Source organism: Armigeres subalbatus, chromosome 2 (assembly GCF_024139115.2).
Source record: "Armigeres subalbatus isolate Guangzhou_Male chromosome 2, GZ_Asu_2, whole genome shotgun sequence".
Lineage (NCBI taxonomy): Eukaryota > Metazoa > Arthropoda > Insecta > Diptera > Culicidae > Armigeres > Armigeres subalbatus.
This window is the reverse complement of record NC_085140.1, coordinates 47,497,776-47,520,892: the sequence shown is the minus strand read 5'-3', so window position 1 is coordinate 47,520,892 and position 23,117 is coordinate 47,497,776. Positions and strand designations below refer to the sequence as shown.

The window sequence follows — 23,117 nt, the reverse complement described above, 5'->3', positions numbered from 1 at the left end:
ACTCTGATGATAAATTCTTTAATAGAATTATAATTTCGCCAAGCACTTCTTCAAGAACATTCAAAACCCACCAAGCAGAAGTAGATCACACCGGAGGAGAAATTCTCGCCACCAACAATCCTGGAAAGCAGCACAAAGCACCCGATTACGAACCGCACCACTAAGCCGCAGCACCGATCGACAAAGAGACGACCAACAACAACCGCAAACAACGTCGAGACTCGAGCCGAGACACTAAACTGCCGCCATCAACGGAGAAGGTACACTACGCTTCCCCAAGACTGTCTGGAAGATTTCGCGCGCGGACCTACGAACGATTGTGGAATGGAGTCGGCGCCGCAGCTTAGTCTATTCATCGCAGGCGGTGAGCTTGAAGGTGGCGCCGCGAGGGTCACACCATCGACGTCGCTCACTCTCATTCTCGCCTTTCACGCGGTTTGGTTCACTATGCGAATGTTTGCTCCACTTCTTCAGTTGGTTCGGTTTAGTAGCCTGATGGGTTGGTTTTTCACGAAAAAGGCGCGGCGGAGTTCATCCGAGGCCCTCTTCGCTCTAAGTAACCGCTCGTTGGAACTCACTCTCCAAGCAATTGGACATGAACGAAGCTATCAACTGACAAATTATGCTTTTTTGCTTCCTTCAACATCAACCGCGAAAACGGCGTGCGAATGGTCGCCGTTGGTTTTGCGATGGTGTTTAGATAACTTAACAGTGGTACCTTCATCGCATCGCATCGCATCAATCAGAGGCAAAGTAAGGTAGGCAAAAAGATAGTTTCGGTTCACTTTTTTTTCCGCCACCGAACTATGGCTAATGCTGACACGGATTGCAGTCATTTTGGACAGCTGGAAACTGTCTGCATGCGCACTGGTGCGCGGTCTGGTGTGGCAAGAAGCGATCAATTATTGTGGAGGCTTTTTACGATCGTTTATCACGTACAGCGCGAGAATTGTCGATTTAGCAAAAGGTAAGAGATTTTTTTGCTGCTGTTGGGAAAACTTAATCTGCAGATGCTGAGATGGTGATCGTTGGTTGAGATTGATTCAATATGAGATACCAAGGCAGTTTTTTTTTTCGGAACGAGGTGCAAATACGCTCTTCCAAAATAATCGACTGTTTGCAACGCAATTGAAACAGCTTAGCCGCAGAAAGAAAAATATCTTTTGTTCATTTTGAGTTTTACGAAATCAAATTTGAATCAATCAATTGTAGCCAGTGATGTATAGCGCTTCCTTTTGAAACATTACTTCACAAACTTTCTATAGGACTGATTCCAAATTTATCTTTTTTTATAGTAAGGTCATAGCTTCATACTATTTTGCATACCAATCGATTCAGCTCATTGAATTAAGATGATCTTTTGACGATTTTAGGTGTCAAAGTTTCCATGATTGAAAAATTTGAATATAAAACGTGTTTTCGTTTGGACCATGTGTTGTCTAATGTCCAACCAACCACTACTCTCTTAATGTACATATGTTCAGGGAGAGTTTCTCAATAAGCTATCTCTTTATTTGCAGCAATGATTATCAGAATATCATGTGGGTGTGTCAAAAGCACCATGGACCCCAGATCCAAGCTTTTTTTTTAACTTCGTGAAAGTTGTACTCGTTGGTTTACATTAATAAGTTACGTTTCCATACAGTGTTGTCATGAAGTTCAATACTTTACAAAACAGTGGACCACGAATAAACATTCTTTAAGGTATTAAACATAAATCAGAAAATTGATTTCATCTTGGTCGTTTTTGACGTCTTTTAGAGCGATTTTTGTGCATGAAAAAGAAAAATCACCATCTGGCATTAAGTTCTGGAAGATATTTTGAAAAGCTTCGAAAGCAACTAAAACAAAAATGAAAAACATGTTTATAGGCTTGACACGGACAACATCGCCTCTGTTCTGGGGGGAATCGCTTCGGCAACCAGCATAGCCGCTGACGACTCGACATCCATGCCATCGTATGTTTGGTGAATTTTCTTCAAAATTACGCTCGTGTCTTGTATCCGGTTTCACCAGCTTCTATCGCTCCTTATCCTTATTGAGGCGAAACCCGAGGCGATATCAGCAGCTTTTCCAGTTGCAACGCATCCAAAGAACTCATCCATTGTCTCATCTGGTACTAATTCAACCGATCCCGAAAGGCAGTGCAAGAAATGTGGCCAGATCCGTTATTTGAATTATTGTCCAGACTTCCAGAAGCTCGATGTTAGCCAGCAGACTGAATAAGTACGATCCAAAAACATTTGCATAAATTGCTACGATCGTTGTCTCATTTCGCCCGTCCGAAATTGTACGGGCACCCGCTTCCGAATCTGTTCCCGGAAACACCACACACAACACTGCATAATGACAGCAGTGATATTCAACCCAACTTCGTTAGCCAGTTCAATGAGTCCACGTGTTGCGTTGCTTTCGAGCAAGTCTGTCCGAGTCCGTGCATAAATTTCACCGAGTGTGTATCGCAAACTTTCACCCAGAAAACATCAACGTCCACAACTTCCAAAAACTATGCGTCCAAGATCAAAACATTTCCAAAGATGCACAGTGCACTTTCGTCTCTCAATCCCAAGCTTCAATTGCTGGCACCGTGTACCTTCCAACGGCTCTTATAAACATCCGCAACAGTAAAGGACGCATTACTACTGCCTGTTGTTTATTGCATTGTGCATCCCAGCGAAACTTCGTATCGGCTGCACTGTGTGAAAAGCTTCAATTACCAAAAACGTCGATTATCGCAACCTATAACGATAAGTGGGACTGGAAGAGCGACAACGGTAGTGGAGCACGAAGCTTGCGTGAGCATTTTCTCCCATATCTCAACATTTTCCGTAAAAGGTTCGATGCTACTCCTTCAATCAAACACTGTGAAGCTTCCGCAGTTTTCCGTTGAGGTTCGGTCTATGGTCTAATGGTCTATTTCGCAGCCTGTCAACCTCACTGATCCTACCTTCGCGGTAACTCGGGATATTGACATGATTCTAGGCGATCCTCATTTTTTCCGTGTTCTTCGCTACGGTCGAATCCTTCTCGGGAACGATCTTCCGCTACTCTTTGGGTGGATTGTGCCTGGAGAGTGTTACTAGAGGACCACAACCATGAAGATCCCTGTAGCTGTCGGCTCAGTATCCGAAACTGTTATCAGGTCGAAAATGGTTTGTCTGAAAATGTTGTTTGTACTGGCTGAACTTGTAATTTGACCGAATAAATCGTTAGACCGAATAGATCATTTTACCGAAAATGCCGTTTGGTAGGAATGAACATTTGACAGAAAGAGCCATTTGGCACGAAAAAGTTCTTTCTGCAAAACAATCCTTTCGATCAAACGATATTTTCTGCCAAATGTCTTTTAGATAAACGACTTTTTGGCAAAATAATCAATTCAGCTGAACGACACTTTTCGCAGAAAATGCCATTTGGCTAAAATAGCTGTTTGGACGACTTTACGTTTTTCTGCCAAATGCCCAATCTTAAACGACTTTTTTCGGCCGGACGGCATTTTCAGTCAAATGACCTGTAAGGGCAAACAACTGTTTCAATCAAATTACCAGTTCGGCCGAATGTTCCTACCGGCCAAACTAAATGGAATTTGGCTATATGAGGGAATCCTGACTGGATTCCGGAGGAATCTAACCGGATTCCGGAGGAATCCTAACCGGATTCGGATGGGAATCCTAACCGGATTCCGGAGGAATCATAACCAGATTCCGGAGGGAATCTAACCAGATTCGGAGGAATCTAACCGGATTCGGAGGAATCTAACCGGATTCGGAGGAATCCTAACCGGATTCGGAGGGAATCCTAGCCGGATTCCGGAGGGAATCCTAACCGGATTCCGGAGGGAATCCTAACCGGATTCCGGAGGAATCCTAACCGGATTCGGAGGAATCTAACCGGATTCCGGAGGGAATCCTAACCGGATTCCGGAGGAATCCTAACCGGATTCCGGAGGAATCCTAACCGGATTCCGGAGGAATCCTAACCGGATTCCGGAGGAATCTAACCGGATTCCGGAGGAATCCTAACCGGATTCGGAGGAATCTAACCGGATTCCGGAGTGAATCCTAAACTGGATTCCGGAGGGAATCCTAACCTGATTCCGAAGGGAATCCTAACCGCATTCCGAAGGGAATCCTAACCGGATTCGAAGGAATCCTAACCGGATTCGAAGGAATCCTAACCGGATTCGAAGGGAATCCTAACCGGATTCGAAGGAATCTAACCGGATTCCGAAGGGAGTCCTAACCGGATTGCGAAAGGGAATCTCAACCGGATTCCGAAAGGGAATCCTAACCGGATTCCGGAGGAATCTAACCGGATTCGGAGGAATCCTAACCGGATTCCGGAGGAATCTAACCGGATTCCGGAGGAATCCTAACCGGATTCCGGAGGGAATCCTAACCGGATTCCGAAGGAATCTAACCGGATTCGAAGGAATCCTAACCGGATTCCGAAGGAATCCTAACCCGGATTCGGAGGAATCCTAACCAGATTCCGGAGGAATCCTAACCGGATTCCGGAGGAATCCTAACCGATTCCGGAGGAATCCTAACCGATTCCGGAGGAATCCTAACCGGATTCCGGAGGAATCCTAACCGGATTCCGGAGGAATCCTAACCGGATTCCGGAGGAATCCTAACCGGATTCCGGAGGAATCCTAACCGGATTCCGGAGGAATCCTAACCGGATTCCGGAGGAATCCTAACCGGATTCCGGAGGAATCCTAACCGGATTCCGAGAGGAATCCTAACCGGATTCCGGAGGGAATCCTAACCGGATTCCGGAGGGAATCCTAACCGGATTCCGGAGGGAATCCTAACCGGATTCCGGAGGGAATCCTAACCGGATTCCGGAGGGAATCCTAACCGGATTCCAGAGGGAATCCTAACCGGATTCCGGGGGGAATCCTGACCAGATTCCAGGATGAATCCTGCCGGATTCTGGGGGGAATCCTGACCGGATTCCGGGGGGAATCCTGACCGGATTCCGGGGGGAATCCTGACCGGATTCCGGGGGGAATCCTGACCGGATTCCGGGGGGAATCCTAACCGGATTCCGGAGGAATCCTAACCGGATTCCGGAGGAATCCTAACCGGATTCCGGAGGAATCTAACCGGATTCCGGAGGAATCCTAACCGGATTCCGGAGGAATCCTAACCGGATTCCGGAGGAATCCTAACCGGATTCCGGAGGGAATCCTAACCGGATTCCGGAGGAATCTAACCGGATTCCGGAGGAATCTAACCGGATTCCGGAGGAATCCTAACCGGATTCCGGAGGAATCTAACCCGGATTCCGGAGGAATCCTAACCGGATTCCGGAGGAATCCTAACCGGATTCCGGAGGAATCCTAACCGGATTCCGGAGGAATCCTAACCGGATTCCGGAGGAATCCTAACCGGATTTCGGAGGAATCCTAACCGGATTCCGGAGGAATCCTAACCGGATTCCGGAGGAATCCTAACCGATTCCGGAGGAATCTAACCGGATTCCGGAGGAATCCTAACCGGATTCCGGAGGAATCCTAACCGGATTCCGGAGGAATCCTAACCGGATTCGGAGGAATCTAACCGGATTCCGGAGGAATCCTAACCGGATTCTGGAGGAATCTAACCGGATTCCGGAGGAATCTAACCGGATTCCAGAGGAATCCTAACCGGATTCGGAGGAATCCTAACCGGATTCGGAGGAATCTAACCGGATTCCGGAGGAATCTAACCGGATTCCGGAGGAATCCTAACCGGATTCCGGAGGAATCCTAACCGGATTCCGGAGGAATCCTAACCGGATTTCGGAGGAATCCTAACCGGATTCCGAAGGAATCCTAACCGGATTCCGAAGGAATCCTAACCGGATTCCGGAGGAATCCTAACCGGATTCCGGAGGAATCCTAACCGGATTCCGGAGGAATCCTAACCGATTCCGGAGGAATCCTAACCGGATTCCGGAGGAATCTAACCGGATTCCGGAGGAATCTAACCGGATTCCGGAGGAATCCTAACCGGATTCCGGAGGAATCCTAACCGGATTCCGGAGGAATCCTAACCGGATTCCGGAGGAATCCTAACCGGATTCCGGAGGAATCCTAACCGGATTCCGGAGGAATCTAACCGGATTCCGGAGGAATCCTAACCGGATTCCGGAGGAATCCTAACTGGATTCCGGAGGAATCTAACCGGATTCCGGAGGAATCCTAACCGGATTCGGAGGAATCCTAACCGGATTCCGGAGGAATCCTAACCGGATTCCGGAGGAATCCTAACCGGATTCGGAGGAATCCTAAACGGATTCCGGAGGAATCCCAACCGGATTCCGGAGGAATCCTAACCGGATTCCGGAGAGAATCCTAACCGGATTCGGAGGAATCCTAACCGGATTCGGAGGGAATCCTAACCGGATTCGGAGGAATCCTAAACGGATTCCGGAGAGAATCCTAACCGGATTCCGGAGAGAATCCTAACCGGATTCCGGAGAGAATCCTAACCGGATTCCGGAGGGAATCTTAACCGGATTCCGGAGGGAATCCTAACCGGATTCCGGAGGGAATCCTAACCGGATTCCGGAGGGAATCCTAACCGGATTCCGGAGGGAATCCTAACCGGATTCCGGAGGGAATCCTAACTGGATTCCTGTGTATGAATCATGAGAGAGGGTCTTCCGGCAACCATCTTCAGGCAAGTACACTTCTAGTAGGATCGGCTCACTGCCTGACATCTCACGTGATTCCAGCCGCAGTGTGATTGGTGAACTTCAGGCCGCTCCGTATATCGTCCCAGCCAGCAGGCCACCAAATCACGATTCACCGCCTCTGCCAGTTACGCCTACCAGCGCTCGACATTCCCCGAACCACATGATATCTGTTTACTACCAGAACGTGAGAGGGTTGCGCACAAAAATTAGTCAGCTTCGTTTGGCGTTATTCAGCTGTGAATATGACGTGCTCGTTTTCACGGAAACGTGGCTACGAGCAGATATCAAAAGTAGCGAAATTTCTTCCGATTACATTTTTTTCCGTTGTGATCGCAATGATTTAACTAGTCATCACTCACGAGGTGGTGGCGTTTTAGTCGCAGTCAGAAATTCACTGGAAAATGAATGTGTATCGTTAGCCAATTCGGTTGAACTGGAACAAATCGCAGTCCACATTAAGTCGAAGCCTCGTTCGCTTTTCGTTATTGCTGTGTATCTTCCGTCAAACTCTAGTATGCAGTTATACGTTGCTCATGCGAATGCTGTACGTTCCATAGCAGACAATTCCTCTGAGTCTGATATAGTTCTATCGATTGGTGACTATAACCTTCCATGTTTGCGCTGGAATTTCGATGTTGATATCAACGGGTACGTCCCTTCCAACGTTGAAGTTATCAACACACACATTCCTCGGAGGAAGCGTTCCTCGAAGTCTGATTTTAATCAACCTTGGTGGGCTCCTGAGCTACGTAACCTTCGCAACAATCTCCGCAAGCTGCGTGGCCGATACTTCGTAATAAAGAATATTTCTGACAGGGACAGACTTCGTGATTTCGAGCTGGAATATAAAGCAATTTTTTCTGCTGCCCACGAAAACTATGTGCACAACGTTCAAGCTTCTGTGAAGGAGAATCCTTCCCGTTTCTGGAACTACATCAAAAAGAGGAAGAATGACAACGGCATCCCCAGTTTGGTGAAATTTAATGGAACTACTTCAAGAACAAGCAATGAAGCAGCTAACCTTTTTGCTGCCTACTTCGAAAGTGTTTTCTGTAGAGCATCTCCTGTCCGTCGCCAGAATTGTTTTGGTCAAATACCTTCCTACAACATCAGCTTGTCATCACATAACATAAGTGGATCTTCGAACAAAATCCAATCCAAAAGTTGACCCCTTTTCGATGAGCCAAAACTGTTATAATTGGGAACGGGAACATCGTTCTGTCATTTTCAAGTGTAAACAAATACCATATGATCAGAAAATTATAACACTTTTTTCCAAGACTACAAAGAGCAAGATTTGTAGCCAAAGTATAATGATATTTATTTTTCTATCATCAATTTTTTACATTGTTTTTAAAAATGACGGATTGCATCCAAAAGAAGGTCTCTCCTATGCTGTTTCTAACCAATTTATATTTGATGAAATCTAAATTGATTTATTTGTAGGGTAAACTTCTATTTTCAGGCGATTTTTGATGAAATGTTCGTCTTTTATCCATTTTAACTTATTTATCATACGAAAATAAAATTCCTCTAAAATTGATATAATATTTTCGAGTCAGCATGGTAAAAATCTAGATTTTATTCAACATGTGTTGAAAAGTATATTCCTTAGAACTGTTCTACATTGGGAACGAATCTTTATATACGCAGTCTTCGGGTTTTTCGAAAGGATGACGAGGGATACACCAATGATTGTCTACGATGCGTAACAATCACAAAATAGATAGATTAGAAACAACATTATAAATTATCAATCGTACGAAAGCAAACTCGCTTATCATAATGCAGGAGAGCATCGCAACTGTGAGGTGATTCCAATTTGGATATCATATTAAATGAAAATGTGATGATTCAACATTGAAATCAAGTTATCTTTATCATGCCATGAAGCACGTAATTTGAATAGGTTATTACGATGTACGATATTAATGTCATCTCTTTTCATTATTAGAACATTGCTTTTGGGTTGATAGTATTCCGAATACTCTCTACCAAAAGTAGAGCAATTTCAACGACATGTAAAAACGAAACAGAGGGAAACATTTAACTGAGGGTAAATCCAGGTGAGGCATCACCTTTTTAAAAATCAATATTTCTTCAAAATAATCCGATAAATGAAACTCTACTTGTTTTTTTGTTAAATATCTTGGCTGTGCATATGCACAGCATATGTTTCGAAATGGACAAATTGATATGAAATTTGCGAAAAAGAATCCACGTGTCTTGGAGGGACTCGAACCCTCAACCTCCTACTCTCTAGATAGGCGTGATAACCCCTACACAACAAGACCACTTAAAGGTCACGTTTGCGGAAAAGCCATCAGAATCCGAGTACCAACCTCCACCGCGGTTAGCTCTCTTTTTTGCAAATTGAATATCTTTCGGATGCTTGATTTGCCCAATCTCCACATTTGCTTTACTGTTGTATATCCACAGCCAAGCGAGTGCACATTGTTTATTAAACGAGAGGATCGCACTCCATGCCCCCCAGCAACGGACTGGGCGGGACGGTATAGAATGCGAATTCAATCGCACTCTGCTGTGCCAAAGGCTTGCTTGGCTAAAGCATTTGATGAGTTTGATTGCCTTTACGTAAACGGTCGCGTGTACTCAGACGACTAATGACGGTGAAAGACCGACACTTGATTACAATTAATTGCATATTATTCGGCAACTCGGCCGTACGAAAACCATTTTTTTGTTAAATATCTTGGCTGTGCATATGCACAGCATATGTTTCGAAATGGACAAATTGATATGAAATTTGCGAAAAAGAATCCACGTGTCTTGGAGGGACTCGAACCCTCAACCTCCTACTCTCTAGATAGGCGTGATAACCCCTACACAACAAGACCACTTAAAGGTCACGTTTGCGGAAAAGCCATCAGAATCCGAGTACCAACCTCCACCGCGGTTAGCTCTCTTTTTTGCAAATTGAATATCGGAACGGAGTAATAGGTTTCAGTGATTCCCAATGTGTTACTATTTTACAAATTGATGTTGTTCGACTGACTATGGAAAAAAAATATCAATAGCAATAAAAAATACACTACATGCAAATATGTTAACTCGAGTAAACTCTGGCATTATAATGAGAGAAAATAAAAACATAATCTTTTGTTAACATCAACTGAGTACACGCGACCACACACGTAAGGCAACCAAACTCATCAAATGCTTTAGCCAAGCAAGCCTTTGGCACAGCAGAGTGCGATTGATTTGCATTCTATACCACTCCGCCCAGCCCGTTGTTGGAGGACATGGAGTGTGATCCTCTCGTTTAATAAACAATGTGCACTCGATTGACTGTGGATATACCACAGTAAAGCACATGTGGAGACTGGACAAATCAAGCATCCGAAAGATATTCAATTTGCAAAAAAGAGAGCTAACCGCGGTGGAGGTTGGTACTCGGATTCTGATGGCTTTTCCGCAAACGTGACCTTTAAGTGGTCTTGTTGTGTAGCGGTTATCACGCCTATCTAGAGAGTAGGAGGTTGAGGGTTCGAGTCCCTCCAAGACACGTGGATTCTTTTTCGCAAATTTCATATCAATTTGTCCATTTCGAAACATATGCTGTGCATATGCACAGCCAAGATATTTAACAAAAAAATGGTTTTCGTACGGCCGAGTTGCCGAATAATATGCAATTAATTGTAACTCTACTTGTTGTTATTGATAGTTTAAGGAAACATAGTGTAGAAGACTTTTGAAAGACAAAAAGTCGGTTACATACATGTTAGAAAAAAGTCAAATTCGGGTGCGCTGCCACACCACTGGGAGAGACGGCACACATGGGAAATGTTTGAGAAATGCGGATAATAAATATGCTCATAGCAATGAATGAGCATTTGATACGGTTTTCGAATAAAAACATAATATTTCATGAAATAATTAATATTGATCGTCTTAGGGGAAAATGTTACTTCAAACTTCCATTCTTCCAAACTTCCATTTAGAAGTGAATATAGCGGAAGTAAATGGAAGTTTGAAGTATTTTAACCTTGCATAATATTTCAACCAAACATCAAACAAATTCATCGTTTACTGATTAAGAGCCCGTGCGTGGCGTACGAATGGATTTTGTTCGAGTTTGTCGAATCAATATCAATAATTAAATCAGTTACATACCCTAAACTCCTTTCTTTTCTACTTTAATATTGTTCACCCCAATCTCCAATTAATTATAAAACCCTGATTAATCCACCTAGCGGTGATGATGCCTTTCTCGCTCGTTCAAAATAGTTGATAAACATATATGAAAAGTCTAAAATAACAATTGGTGAATAAGACTTATTTTTCACATTTATTTATACCAGATGAACCGGCCTAGGGTCGAAGATCTCGTAAATAAAGATAGATTGAATTGAAAATTCACATTTGTTATAATTGCTGCCGGATGCAATTTGTTGCAAGCAAATCGGATGAGGTTAAGTGCCCGGAAAATGTGATGAGGTTGTGCAATTGCACAAATCAAGTTTCAGGCATAGTATAAAAATTTGTATTTTGGCCATAACTTTTGAGCCCATAGTGAGTTCGGGCTGATTTTTAATGTGAAACAATGGAACAGAATTCGCCGTTTAAATAATCGGTTCAGGATAAGATTTCGAAAAATGAGTTAGATTTTTTTGCACACATGCACATACACATACTTCTTCTGAAAAAGTTCGTATCGTTTGCTTTGAATACGAGAAAAGCAAAAAACGGTGGAGAGAAAAAACAAATGTTTCCATTTGTCAAACTTTCGAGTGCTTTCCTATTAAACTATTAAATCCAAGGGCCTCATACGCCTGTCACTGGCGAACAAAGCTCGTGTACTCTGCATCGAAGCTTAGAACCGGTGTTAGGGCGCAATCGTTAATGTGAACATTTTTATATTCGATTAGTTACTGTAAATAAATTCTTTTTCGAGTCCCTATAATCAAGCAGGTATCTCAAGCATCCCACATCGTTATATTGCTGCATGATAAAATATCGAAAACAAAAGTGTGCATAAAAATTGCCTCGCCATAACAAAAAGGTGGTAGAGAATTAACAATGTTGTTTATAGTTTGGAACCAAATCCAGATGTCGCACATGTTGGGGTATAGGGATTCAGTGCTCCGCCTTCTCCCCCTGATTAAATCAAAAGATGTTTTAGTTACAAGATAAAGTTTGTCGCTGTCGTCGCTGTCCGGAACATCTTTTGCCGGCGATGATAGGGGAGCTGTCAAAGAAGGAAAATCCATACGATTTGACAGTTTGATACCCAACATATTCCGGACAGCAGAACAAAGGGAACCGAAGCGACAATCTTTATCTAGTAACTAAAATATCTTTTATTAAATCGAAAACAAAAACCGAAAACGTGTACATGTGTGAACCGGTCTGCAAAAATTCACTCGATGTTCGTTCAAAATCGGGTCAATCTTAAAAAACAGCACTTTTTCGATTTTTGTTTTGAATTTAAAAAATATTTAGTGGCGTAAAAAAATATAGGTTAATTGGGAATGTTGACCTTAAATAAGCCAAAGAATCTATTAAGGGAATGAACATTTTTGACGAGAAAGGTAAATTTTTGCTGATGAGCAGTTCCATTTTTGTCATTATCATTCAAACACTTTTCAACAAGATTTATAAATTTGATCCGACTTAAAAAAATCTGAAGAGAATTCTACTGGGGTTGCTTTTCTTTATATGGAAAGCATTTTGCAGTAATTGGTATGAATGTATGGTTAAAATTGAATATTTTAATTTCTAAACTGATCCAAAATTATTTATCAGATCACTCTTTACAGGTAAACGATTCAAGCACAAAATCTGATAGATAACGCGTGACAGAGCTAGTGTTACCAAAATCAGCATTCTTGAGCTCATATTGTGCAATACTTTATATCGTGATGATAACATATATCGGAAAATCGAAAATCGTTGCTTACCTTCGTGTAATTTGTTATGGATTATAGCAAGGCTGTTTTCGATCATTTAGTAAGTATAGTTTCGTTAATCTAGTAGTTTGTCAATAACTTATTCCAGAGGTTAAATTTCAAAAGTGATATGTGGAAGACTTCTAGAGCGAAGGTTTTTACAACTCTGCCTAATTGTTGTTTCTATTGCACTAATAACAGAGTTATAGCGCTAGTTGCAGTAACTTATTATACAGGCTGGTCGAAATTTTGTTATCATTTAGTATTAGCAACTAGTGCTTTAACTCTGTTATTAGTTGAATTAAAACAACAAACTATTAGGCAGAGCTGTAGAAAAATAATCGCACTAGAACTCTGCTGTAACACGTTTTGACATTTAACCTCTGGAATGAGTCATTGTAGTTTGTGAATGATCGAACTAAGACTATTAAATTATCTAAAACATACTTGGATTATAGAAAAGTTTGAATACTTTTTCTACTGACTTCCAAAAATAGAAAATTTTCTCCGAAGTCTACCAAAACTCATTTTCTCCTGCATAATCCGAGTGCTTTTTATTTGAATTCTTCTAACCAGGCCTGGGATTTGTCACCTTCATACAGAAAAACCATGCGACAAAACCAAAGAGAAAACAGTCACCTCCAACTAGACAACACAACCTAACCAACGTAGCTCGATACAGCGTACTACTGGTCTCTCGCTACGACAAGACATTTTGAATCTTGTCACATACTTATTTTGTTACGATATATTTGTCGTGTGACGCTTTCCATCACGACTAAGGTTTTGCACAACCAGACGGATTAGAATAGTTGTCATGGTTATTGACAAACAAGTTCGTCATGTCACTTTCGAATTTTGTCGCGACAAAAATTGTTGTCGTTGTCAGCAAAATGTTGTCATTATGAATTGATGACAAAATGTGGAGAAACCACTGAAATGGTGTGGTTTGTGGGTTTTACAGCAGTTGAAGCCGGCTAATATGTACGGCATAATAATAAGATGTCGAATTTTGGTGATTTTAGTCCTCGTCCTATTTAACCAAAATGCGTCATTTAATATTTAAAATGCATGTTTAAAAATCACGAATGGTTTGAATTGATCTATATCCGGAAATCTTTTAAGCGGGCCATTAACACTCGAGCACACAAGCTGTTGTATTTTGAACAACATAAACCAAAAAACATATCACGCTGTACATAGCATGAACAAGCCCGCTTGAGCGTTTCATGACCGTACACTTATTACGTAAGCACTCATGGGGGAAGTACTATCATTTTCTTACTTTCCATATAAATAAAAAATAATGTGTAAGAAAACAATTTTACATGGGGAGGGGGTTTCGAAAAACACAGAAAAATGCACCGTAATAAGTGTACGGCCCCACAACAGCGCGTGCCTAGCGATTAAAATTTAATACTCCGCCTAATTTAACGTGCAGCAATTCCAATCAATCTAAAATGTATCGAATATTCCTTAATTGCCCCTAATGTAGGATATACGCTTAAAAATAAAATTCCGTATTTCTCTTATACATACAATATTGCAGTCAAATAACCGTCTATCAGCCAATTGCTACAAACGGTGTACCGGTCAAAATCCACTGAAGTCGATATGTACGCGGACAATTGTACTGCGTAAGTCAAAACCACGTAAATCACAAAAAACGCGTAAAAACGACTTTATCAAAAATCGCTGTTTCGTACGCTCCGATTTTTTTCAAAACCACGTGAACAAAATCGGTTTAAAAAACCGCATTAATCCAAAACCCGCTTGAAAAGCACGAAAACTCCATAAACCGCGTGGGTGAAAAGCGATCAAACTTGCGTTGCGTTAAATGGCTCAGTTATTCGACACTGGGGGATCTTTCTCTATGCAAGAGACACTTGTTTTTTTGTTTATGTATTATTATGTACATAACAATGCAAAAATTGAATAAAATTTCTTATTTCTAAACAGAAAATCTGTCAAGAGAACAAAGAAATAATTAATTATAAAGTGCTCTTTTCAAATTTGTTCGCTGCTATTGCTCCTCCTGCACCTCTGCGTGATGGACAACCAGAAGATGCGACATAACTTACTTTCGGGACCAATGTTGTGTCGTGCACAGAGCCGAAAGTGTATGCGTTGTCACACTTTTGTCGCAGATGTGTGCGCTAACAAGACATACAACAAAAGCAAATTGTCGCGGTTGGATAAAGTTGTCATCTGGTCGTGGGGATCCAGTCGTGCGACGGAAAACTGGAAGTTGACAAGTTTTTTTTGGCTGACCATGTTTTTATGTATCTTGTCTGGTATCACTGACAATCGCGACAATTCCCAGGCCTGCTTCTAACAGACATGCTGTCACTATGAACGGGGTTCCAATTATTTGGTCTAGCGAAGTCCAAGATTTAGGACTTATGTATAGCATGAATGAATTAACTATCAAAACCACACAGAAGGTATGCAAGCAAAAAGGTACAAAATAGTAAGTGAGTATTCATAGAAAATCAAAATCTTAAAATATTTTTTGATTTACAAACTAATTGTTAGGCCAGCAATGTTTTACATATACTGTGCCAATATGGGTTATTTGCTACAACGCCAGGAAGAATGCATTTACAGAGGATTCAAAATAAAATGTTGTAATTGATTATGAAGTTGCTTCCCCGCGCACCAAAACAATAAAAATATTACATGTGACTTATTTGAATGAAATGACACAAAAGCTGACTGACGTAAACTCAATCGTACCGTTTTGACTCAAATCCCGAACATGACTTATATTCCGATATAACTAAACTTTTTATCGGTTCAGTTCAGATTATATGCCACCGAACCAAAGCACAGCCCCCGGTGCGTTACCGCACGTATGCACAAGCAGCCTATGTCTTGATGTAGTGAAATAGTTATTTATTGCAAATCGCGTAGCCTCTTGTTCTTCGAACACTAATATTCCGAGAAACAAAGATAGCTGGTAGTGGTAACGTGATAGGCTCTCATTCAGAGGATTTATGTTCGATCCTCGTGTAATCCATCTTTATTTTTTTCAATACTCATATTTTCTAGGTGTGTGGTATAATACGCATTGCAAGAAAAATTTTGAATACTAGAAAATTCAAGCGCCTTTAAAAAAAATGTATTTAATATTTTCCATGCTAATAATCAACGGAACGTAATGCTGTGTATTGTTTATATTTATATTCATGACATTTCTATAATTGAATCCATCTAATTATTTGGAATACATATTTGAAAGAATTCAGGTCTGACTCTGAACTTTAGATTATGGAGGTAGGAAATGGAACATAAATACATAAGTTGAGAATCGATATGTACTCAACAGTTTTCTTTAATGATTGTTAGCAGATCAATATAGCTTTTGATTTATCTTGCCTTATTTACCTGCCCACCGAGTTTCAGTAGACAGTAAACATAAGTAGGAAATTATATTCTATTGCTTCAATGCACAAAAGAAAATATGCTTTACTGAATAGAAAAGACATAATTATTCAATAAAATTAGAAGCTTGCGAGTTTATGGTGCAGCAGACGCTATATCCAAGGAATTGAGACCGGGATTTCCCTCTGCGCGTTATTTCCGCGGAGCTATCCAAAATTTTCTTTTTTCCGTAATACATACTCATGAACCAGTTTCCCCAAATCTCATTTGCTCGGATCAACATTCAACCCATCTGAGCTAAAAATAGAACATTGCCGCCCGCAATGCGATGTGTGTTGGTGATGCTTTCTTCGGCAATATTCATCCGACGGCAAGAGACTGAAGCGAATGCGCATGCGTCCCGCGTCTTCCCGCACACCAGCTGCGCTCCCATATGCTGATTGAACGCCACAAAGAATGATGCATGCATATGCGTAAAAATAGAACAGAAGCACGGCTTGCCGCTGATGCTACGATGGTTAAGCCGACCGATCCACAGTGGCGGAAACCCAGCCAAACCCAAAACAAATCGTTCTTTCGTGAAGCTGATATTATTTTAATTTTGCACATTTAGTCAATGATAATTCCTCAATTTGTTAATTGTAGTTGGTAAATTTAATTTTTGGTGACTTGGTTCAAGTTGATGGTGTAACATATATGTATGGGAAAATTAAATTTGACTAAATTTTGTATCGGGAAAGATTCGGAAAGAACTGATATGATGTAATGAAATATATATTTTGTCACTTAACAGTGGTTAGTTTGGCGAATTGCGCCTTGCTGCACCAAAGCGGGAAATTTACTGTTTCAAGGTTAGAATTAAGACGCTGCTGTGATCCTAAGTCTTCGGCTTCCGGAAGTCTTTGGATAGCATAGCATATGTCGGATAACTATTTAAATTTCAAAATGAATTCAGCGTTACAAAATTACTGTTGCTAAATTTTAAGCGCAATCGTAGGTTTAGTCGAGCATTTGTATGGGGGACCACCACTGCGCGACGGCACATTGACATTCCTTCTTTTAGGCGCATTCAAACGGGAAAGCGTTGAACGTGTTAAACAAAGCACGATGCTTTTTGAAATTGCTATATGACGACTGAGGAATATTTCCAGGCTGTTATATAGGGTATTTGTGCTTTTCTTAGCGCTTGATAGCAATAAGACATTAGAAAAGTTATGTCTAACGTTTAGCAGAAAAGAGGATTTTTAATTATTGAACGGATATCCTATCGTAAAAAGGTCACCCCAAATTACTATTTAGTAATTTGCATAGGGCACCCGTAACCTGATTGGTTCTTATTGATACTTCCCATTATTATACACATATGTGTCTACTAGTTTGGATGTAATTATGCAATTATACCAATATAATTTTGCATTAACATCCTCGCATCAATAGTGAATCTACTTTTATCTCAATTAAAGTAACAGCGTATCCAAGCGATTTCAATAGTTTATCTACTAGAGCATCATTACTGGGCGCGAGTGTTTTGATCATCCTCGCAACGCTGTCATTTTAGTTTAGTCACTCTTTTTCGCACTGGTTACTATTTTCGGTTATCATTTTGGTGGCTGCATTCCGTACAGGTGACGTTTAATAGTTCATCAAATAGCAGCGCTGTTATCGCGCTACCAAATTCGATCACCTGTCCGCTGCGCTACTGTTTTAGCAGCGCGTTTAGTAGCGACCGGAAAAATGTCAAGTAATGATACTGCGCTGCCAAACGGCTTATACTCACCACCGGCAATCTTGCTCTAAAGTAATGTATTGAAACTGTATATTTTAATAACCAACGGTAAAAGCTAATATTTTCTTTTCTCAATCCATTAATACTTCCAGTATAGGAATCGGTACCCTAGCAGGATAAACTCTGATGCTTATAGAGGTAATGAATATATGCCCAATTCGATGATTTATATTTGTATGTATCTTGTCACATGCTGTGTGTATTGATGGTGCTGTGGTGTAGTAGCCGCTTCCCGATCAAGAGATCACGAGTTCGAGTCCAGATTGGAGCATTTTGCTTTTTTTTTGCACGTAAAAACAGTTTTTTGGCCATAACTCCGAAACGCAAATTTCAATCGATCTAATTTTAAATAGGAACCAATGGGACTGCATTCCGCGTCGAATGCAACTTGTTGCGAGCAAATCGGATAATGATAAATGCTCAAAAACTTGTCTCACATTTTTGTACACATACACACACACACACATACATACACACATACAGACATCACCTCAATTCGTCGAGCTGAGTCGATTGGTATATAACACTATGGGTCTCCGAGCCTTCTATAAAAAGTTCGGTTTTGGAGCAGTTCTATAGCCTTTCCGTATACTTAGTATACGAGAAAAGCAAAAAAACAATTTCAGCTCCTAAACACCCAACGCCACTAGGAAAAATCTTTTGTATAATTCCAACGCGAATCGTTTTCAGATATACAATATAAGTCGCGTGACCCCTTGTTAGATCAAATACTGTTATACTATCTTCTGACGTTTCGATGTTCCGTATAACAAATAAAAAGTGTTATAAGGGTACAACTTTTGCTACCCGAGTTACACATATGTTATGTGTTGTCATGCTTTCAGTTTTCTCCTGATGAGATTCGAACAGCTCTGGATGATCTTGACACATCTAAAGGTCCAGGAACAGACCATCTTCCTTCTGCATTTTTTAAGAATTGCGCCGCCACGTTAGCGACCCCAATTGCTGCAGTGTTCAACCGCTCGCTCCAAGTAAGAGTGTTTCCATTTGCTTGGAAAACCGCGTCCATAATACCGATCCATAAATCTGGAAGCCGAAATTGCGTCACCAACTATCGGGAAATATCCATCCTCTGCTGTTTAAGCAAGGTTTTTGAAAAGCTGATCCACGCACGATTGTATAGAGCCACTGCACCGATTATCTCGAGCTGCCAGCATGGATTTATGAAAAACCGCTCAACAACAACAAATTTGATGTGTTACGTGTCAACCATATCTCGAGAGCTTGAAGCCAAGCGACAAGTTGATTCCATATAATGTCGATTTTGCAAAAGCTTTCGACACTGTACCCCATGATATTATTATTGACAAACTGAACCACATAGGATTCCCAGCGTGGATCACAGAATGGCTGCACTCTTACCTATCTGATCGCAAGGCTTTTGTGACGGTGAACTGCAGGCACTCCAATATCTTTTCAATGACATCTGGAGTACCTGAAGGCAGCGTCCTCTATTTGTGACCTAGGAGTTAAACCGTCTAAGACGAATTAAGTACTGTCCATTTAATTCCACCAGTTAATTTTCGTTATCTTTGCAGATACGTATTTCGACCACAACTGTGTGGTCGTCTTCAGTGTCTTGTACTTGACTCGACTCGACAAGTCGAGTCAAGTACAAGACACTGAAGACGACCACACAGTTGTGGTCGAAATACGCATCTGCAAAGATAACGAAAATTAACTGGTGGAATTAAATGGACAGTACTTAATTCGTCTTAGACGGTTTAATACATTCCACTAAACGAGCTTAATATTTTTTTTTTCTGGACCTAGGAGTTACCATCGATGCGAAGTTGAGTTTTAACGAACACATCAGCATCATAACATCTAAGGCATACACTGTTTTTTTTTTTTTTTTCTTCCTAAACAATGGAATGGGAATGGGGAATCTGCTCAACAGACATGGGTTGACTGGGTTGACCAGGAAGTGCTGGGTTAGGGGCCACCTCCAATGAGGGAGGCAGGGCTGCATCCCCGACCAGCTAAACCGTTTCCATTGCCGCCAAGCCCATCGTCCCTTCGGTACAACCAGAAAGTAATGCTTCAAAGGGGGGCCAGTGCATGACGCACCCTCGAGGTTAGCTCCGTGTCCTTGCAGTATCGAACATCGTGACTCGCTTTTTTAGAAGAACACCATGGTATCGTGCCAGCGCATTGCCGGCTTTCCAGGTGGCCTTACCACGCCTAGGGTTTTAGTACCGGGAGTACCGGTACCGGAATTCCCGGGAGTACCGACCAATTTTCAGTACCGAAATACCGGTACTGGCTTAATGAAAGTACCGGTATTTTCGGTACTAAGGAAAAACTTTTGGTTGAAACTTCCAATGGTTAAAACCACATTATTTGAATGCAGCAGCTAGTAAGAAAGATATTATTATTTTTTACTAAATTTTCAAACACCTGACAATAGAGATAATAAACTATGCAGGACGATTGTCGCTGTGGTTCCCTTTGTTATCGTCCCCAAGCATGTTGGCTACCTATCTGTCTAAAACGTACTCATTTTTCCTTCGTTGACATTTAGTGACCTATCCTTGCCAGCAAAAGATGTTTCGCCAATGACGACAGCGACAATCAATTAGAACAAACGTCAGGCGTCCGATGACGTACCTCAAGACAATCAAACCGCAACGACATCGTCACATCCCAAAAAAATCGTCACACTTCATCAGTATTTTCCCAAATCGTCCCCGCTTGAGGCAAGAGTGTTCCTGTAAGTTCGATTACTGCACCAGGATTCGTAAAGAAAAAGCTGAAAGAAAAATACATGTCAATGCTTCATTATTCATAAGCAACAGTTCGCCCTACTTCTGTAGACTCAGAAAGAGCTTTCTCTGTTTCTGGAAGCTTCGCTACTAAAATACGATGCCATATGTCTGACGAAACATTGAATATGCTGTGCATTTTGAAAGCATATTTCAAGAATAAGGACAAGCACCAAGACAAATGTTGAATACATACAAAGCAATGAATAAAGTTTGAATCGTTACCATTAAATCCTTTTTATTGATTTTAATGATTTTCGAAAAAAAAATCTTCCAGTACCGGTATTTTCCCGGTACTCCCGGTACTGAGGGGTTCAGTACCGTAGTACCGGGACTCGCCAAAAAGGGTCGGTACTGAAAACCCTAACCACGCCCTATGTCCTCGGAAGGTGGGCAGGGTCGACTTCGCGCCTGCTTCCCTCTGCACGACTGGTATCAAGAATGATGATGCCGCGTGCACCCCAAATTGACCTTTCTGCGATAGGGCCTATTCGCCAGCACACAGAGGGACTTGCCGACACGAGGCCTACGCCTGCCCCAGCCTTGACGAGGACCCCTTTCCGTCCTCGGGCTCGGAACCCGCCCGGTTGACCGACGCCGCGAAAGCGACGATACCATGTTGTTCTTCGCGCGGCCACTTGTTCGATAAAAGGATCGAGTTCGACCACAGAGCATGACCACCGGTATGACCCATGAAGCCGACTCCGATCCCTTGGACCACCTCTTATTTGCGCCTGAACTAGCCATCCTTGAGTCCACGCGCCACCTTCTGTGTAGCTCCGAGACGATTTGGGCGATAGCCGATAAAACGGCGTTCCAGCCAACTTCGTCTTTACACATCCTCCGAACTAGGTTGTCCGGGGTAGTGTCCTGACCACATGTGGCAAGCATGTGGTCACGCATTGCGCGAAAACGTGAGCACACGAACAACACGTGTTCCGCCGTTTCCTCTAAACCTGCGCACACCAAACACTCGGGCGAAGCCGAGCAAGTCAGCTGCTTTACCTGCACTTTGATTTAGCACCACGCTTAAACGCCGGGCATATCGAGCCCCCCCATAGGGTGCTTGCTGTTCACAGCTTTGCTGGAACAAATCAAACAATTGGGAGGGTTCGTGCAGCATTGTGCCTTATGTCCCTCCAATCCGCAGCGTCGGCAGAGATTGCTTCTGTCAGGGCCTTTGCAGTCCCATTGCTTGTGCCCCGGTTCCAGGCACTTGAAGCAAACTTCGGGTTGCTCGTATATGCGCACAGGGCATACCGACCATCCCACCTTGACGCTCCCTAACTTGACTACCTTGGAGGCGTCCGCTGCAGATAGCCGAACCAATGCTACCTGCGTCCCTGCCGGACCTTTCCGTAGCCGAACGGCTGCGGTGGGCGTCTCCACTTCACACTGTCGCCGCAGTGCCGTGACGAGCTCTTCGACTTCAGTGATCTCGTCCAGGTCTTTAACCCTTAGATTCACCTCCGTCGTGAGTGCCCTCACCTTGACCGTCTCGCCTAGGACCTCCTCCGCCAACTTCTTGTAGGCGGCGCCCTTTGCGAGACGCCCCGCTTCAGCTCGAGTATCATCTCGCCCATCCGGGTACGTCTTATTCGACGTACGTCGGCGCCGAGTTCACCGAGCTTGACGTCACTCCTCATCGCCTTCAAAACATCCGAGTACTTAGCCTCGTCCGCCGTGATGACTAGGGCATCGCCCCTGGAGCGATTGGCGCCTACCCTAGACTTCTTGCTACCCTCATTCGCCTGGGCCTTCTTTTCGGCCCTTGACGTCTTCGGTTTCCTCTTGTTCTTGACCAGGGTCCAGGAGGCGTCATTCCCCTCTATTTCCCTGGTCTGGTCTGAGAACTTTCAGCCTGCCGTAACCCCTTACCACCGTCTTGCCTGAGTGAACGGACCTTTCCAGGTCCTTCCTCCCCCGGTTTTGGAGGTACCTGACCGGGGTTCAGCTTCCCAGCCCCACTCCCCTTGTTCGGGGTAGTAACCCTCCGCGTTTTGGAGCGGCCCCCAGGAGCTCATCCCTGGAGACTGTCTCCCCGTTTTTGTGTCTGCTCCGTTGGAGCAGTCACCCTGACGTACCCGCAAATACTTGGGCCTCAGTCTGGGTAGACTTTGGCACCACCGTCTTAGCTGGCACGCCTTCGGTCGACTCGACCTTGCCCGAGTCCGCGAATCCTTGGGCCTCAGTCTGGGTAGACCTCGACTCCACCGATTTCACGGGTTTACACTTGGCCGTCCCGACCGCCCTCTCCAGCTTGGCGTCCAGCATCGACTTTCGAAGTTTCTGCAAGCTCCTCTTCAGGTCCTTGCTGATATTATGCTTCGATGACGCAAAGTCGATGATGGCGTCCAGCTGTTCCGTCGCCACCTCGAAGGCCGAAAGCCCATCGCGTTTGCGGTTCATCGCCTTCACAAGCCATGGGCCGTCAATAACCCCTTCCGGCGTTTTTATAGCCGAGAGGAAGGTTGAGTGACCCACGCTGGCGCTGCGCACTGAGCTGCCGACTATTGCCTCTGGCCTCCTAGGCGGAGACCTGAACAACCCACCTCTTGCGAAGGG

At 43.0% G+C, this 23,117-nt stretch overlaps 1 protein-coding gene across 1 annotated transcript in view; it reads right to left on the bottom strand.

The window, feature by feature from the left end:
* Positions 1 to 239, bottom strand: part of LOC134218541 (uncharacterized) — a 757,540-nt gene extending 757,301 nt beyond the window's left edge. Inside the window, exon 1 of the mRNA XM_062697669.1 lies at positions 72 to 239. The gene's annotated coding sequence lies outside the window, so the exon portion shown is untranslated. The remainder of the gene's footprint in view (positions 1 to 71) is intronic.
* Positions 240 to 23,117: the final 22,878 nt, after the last annotated feature.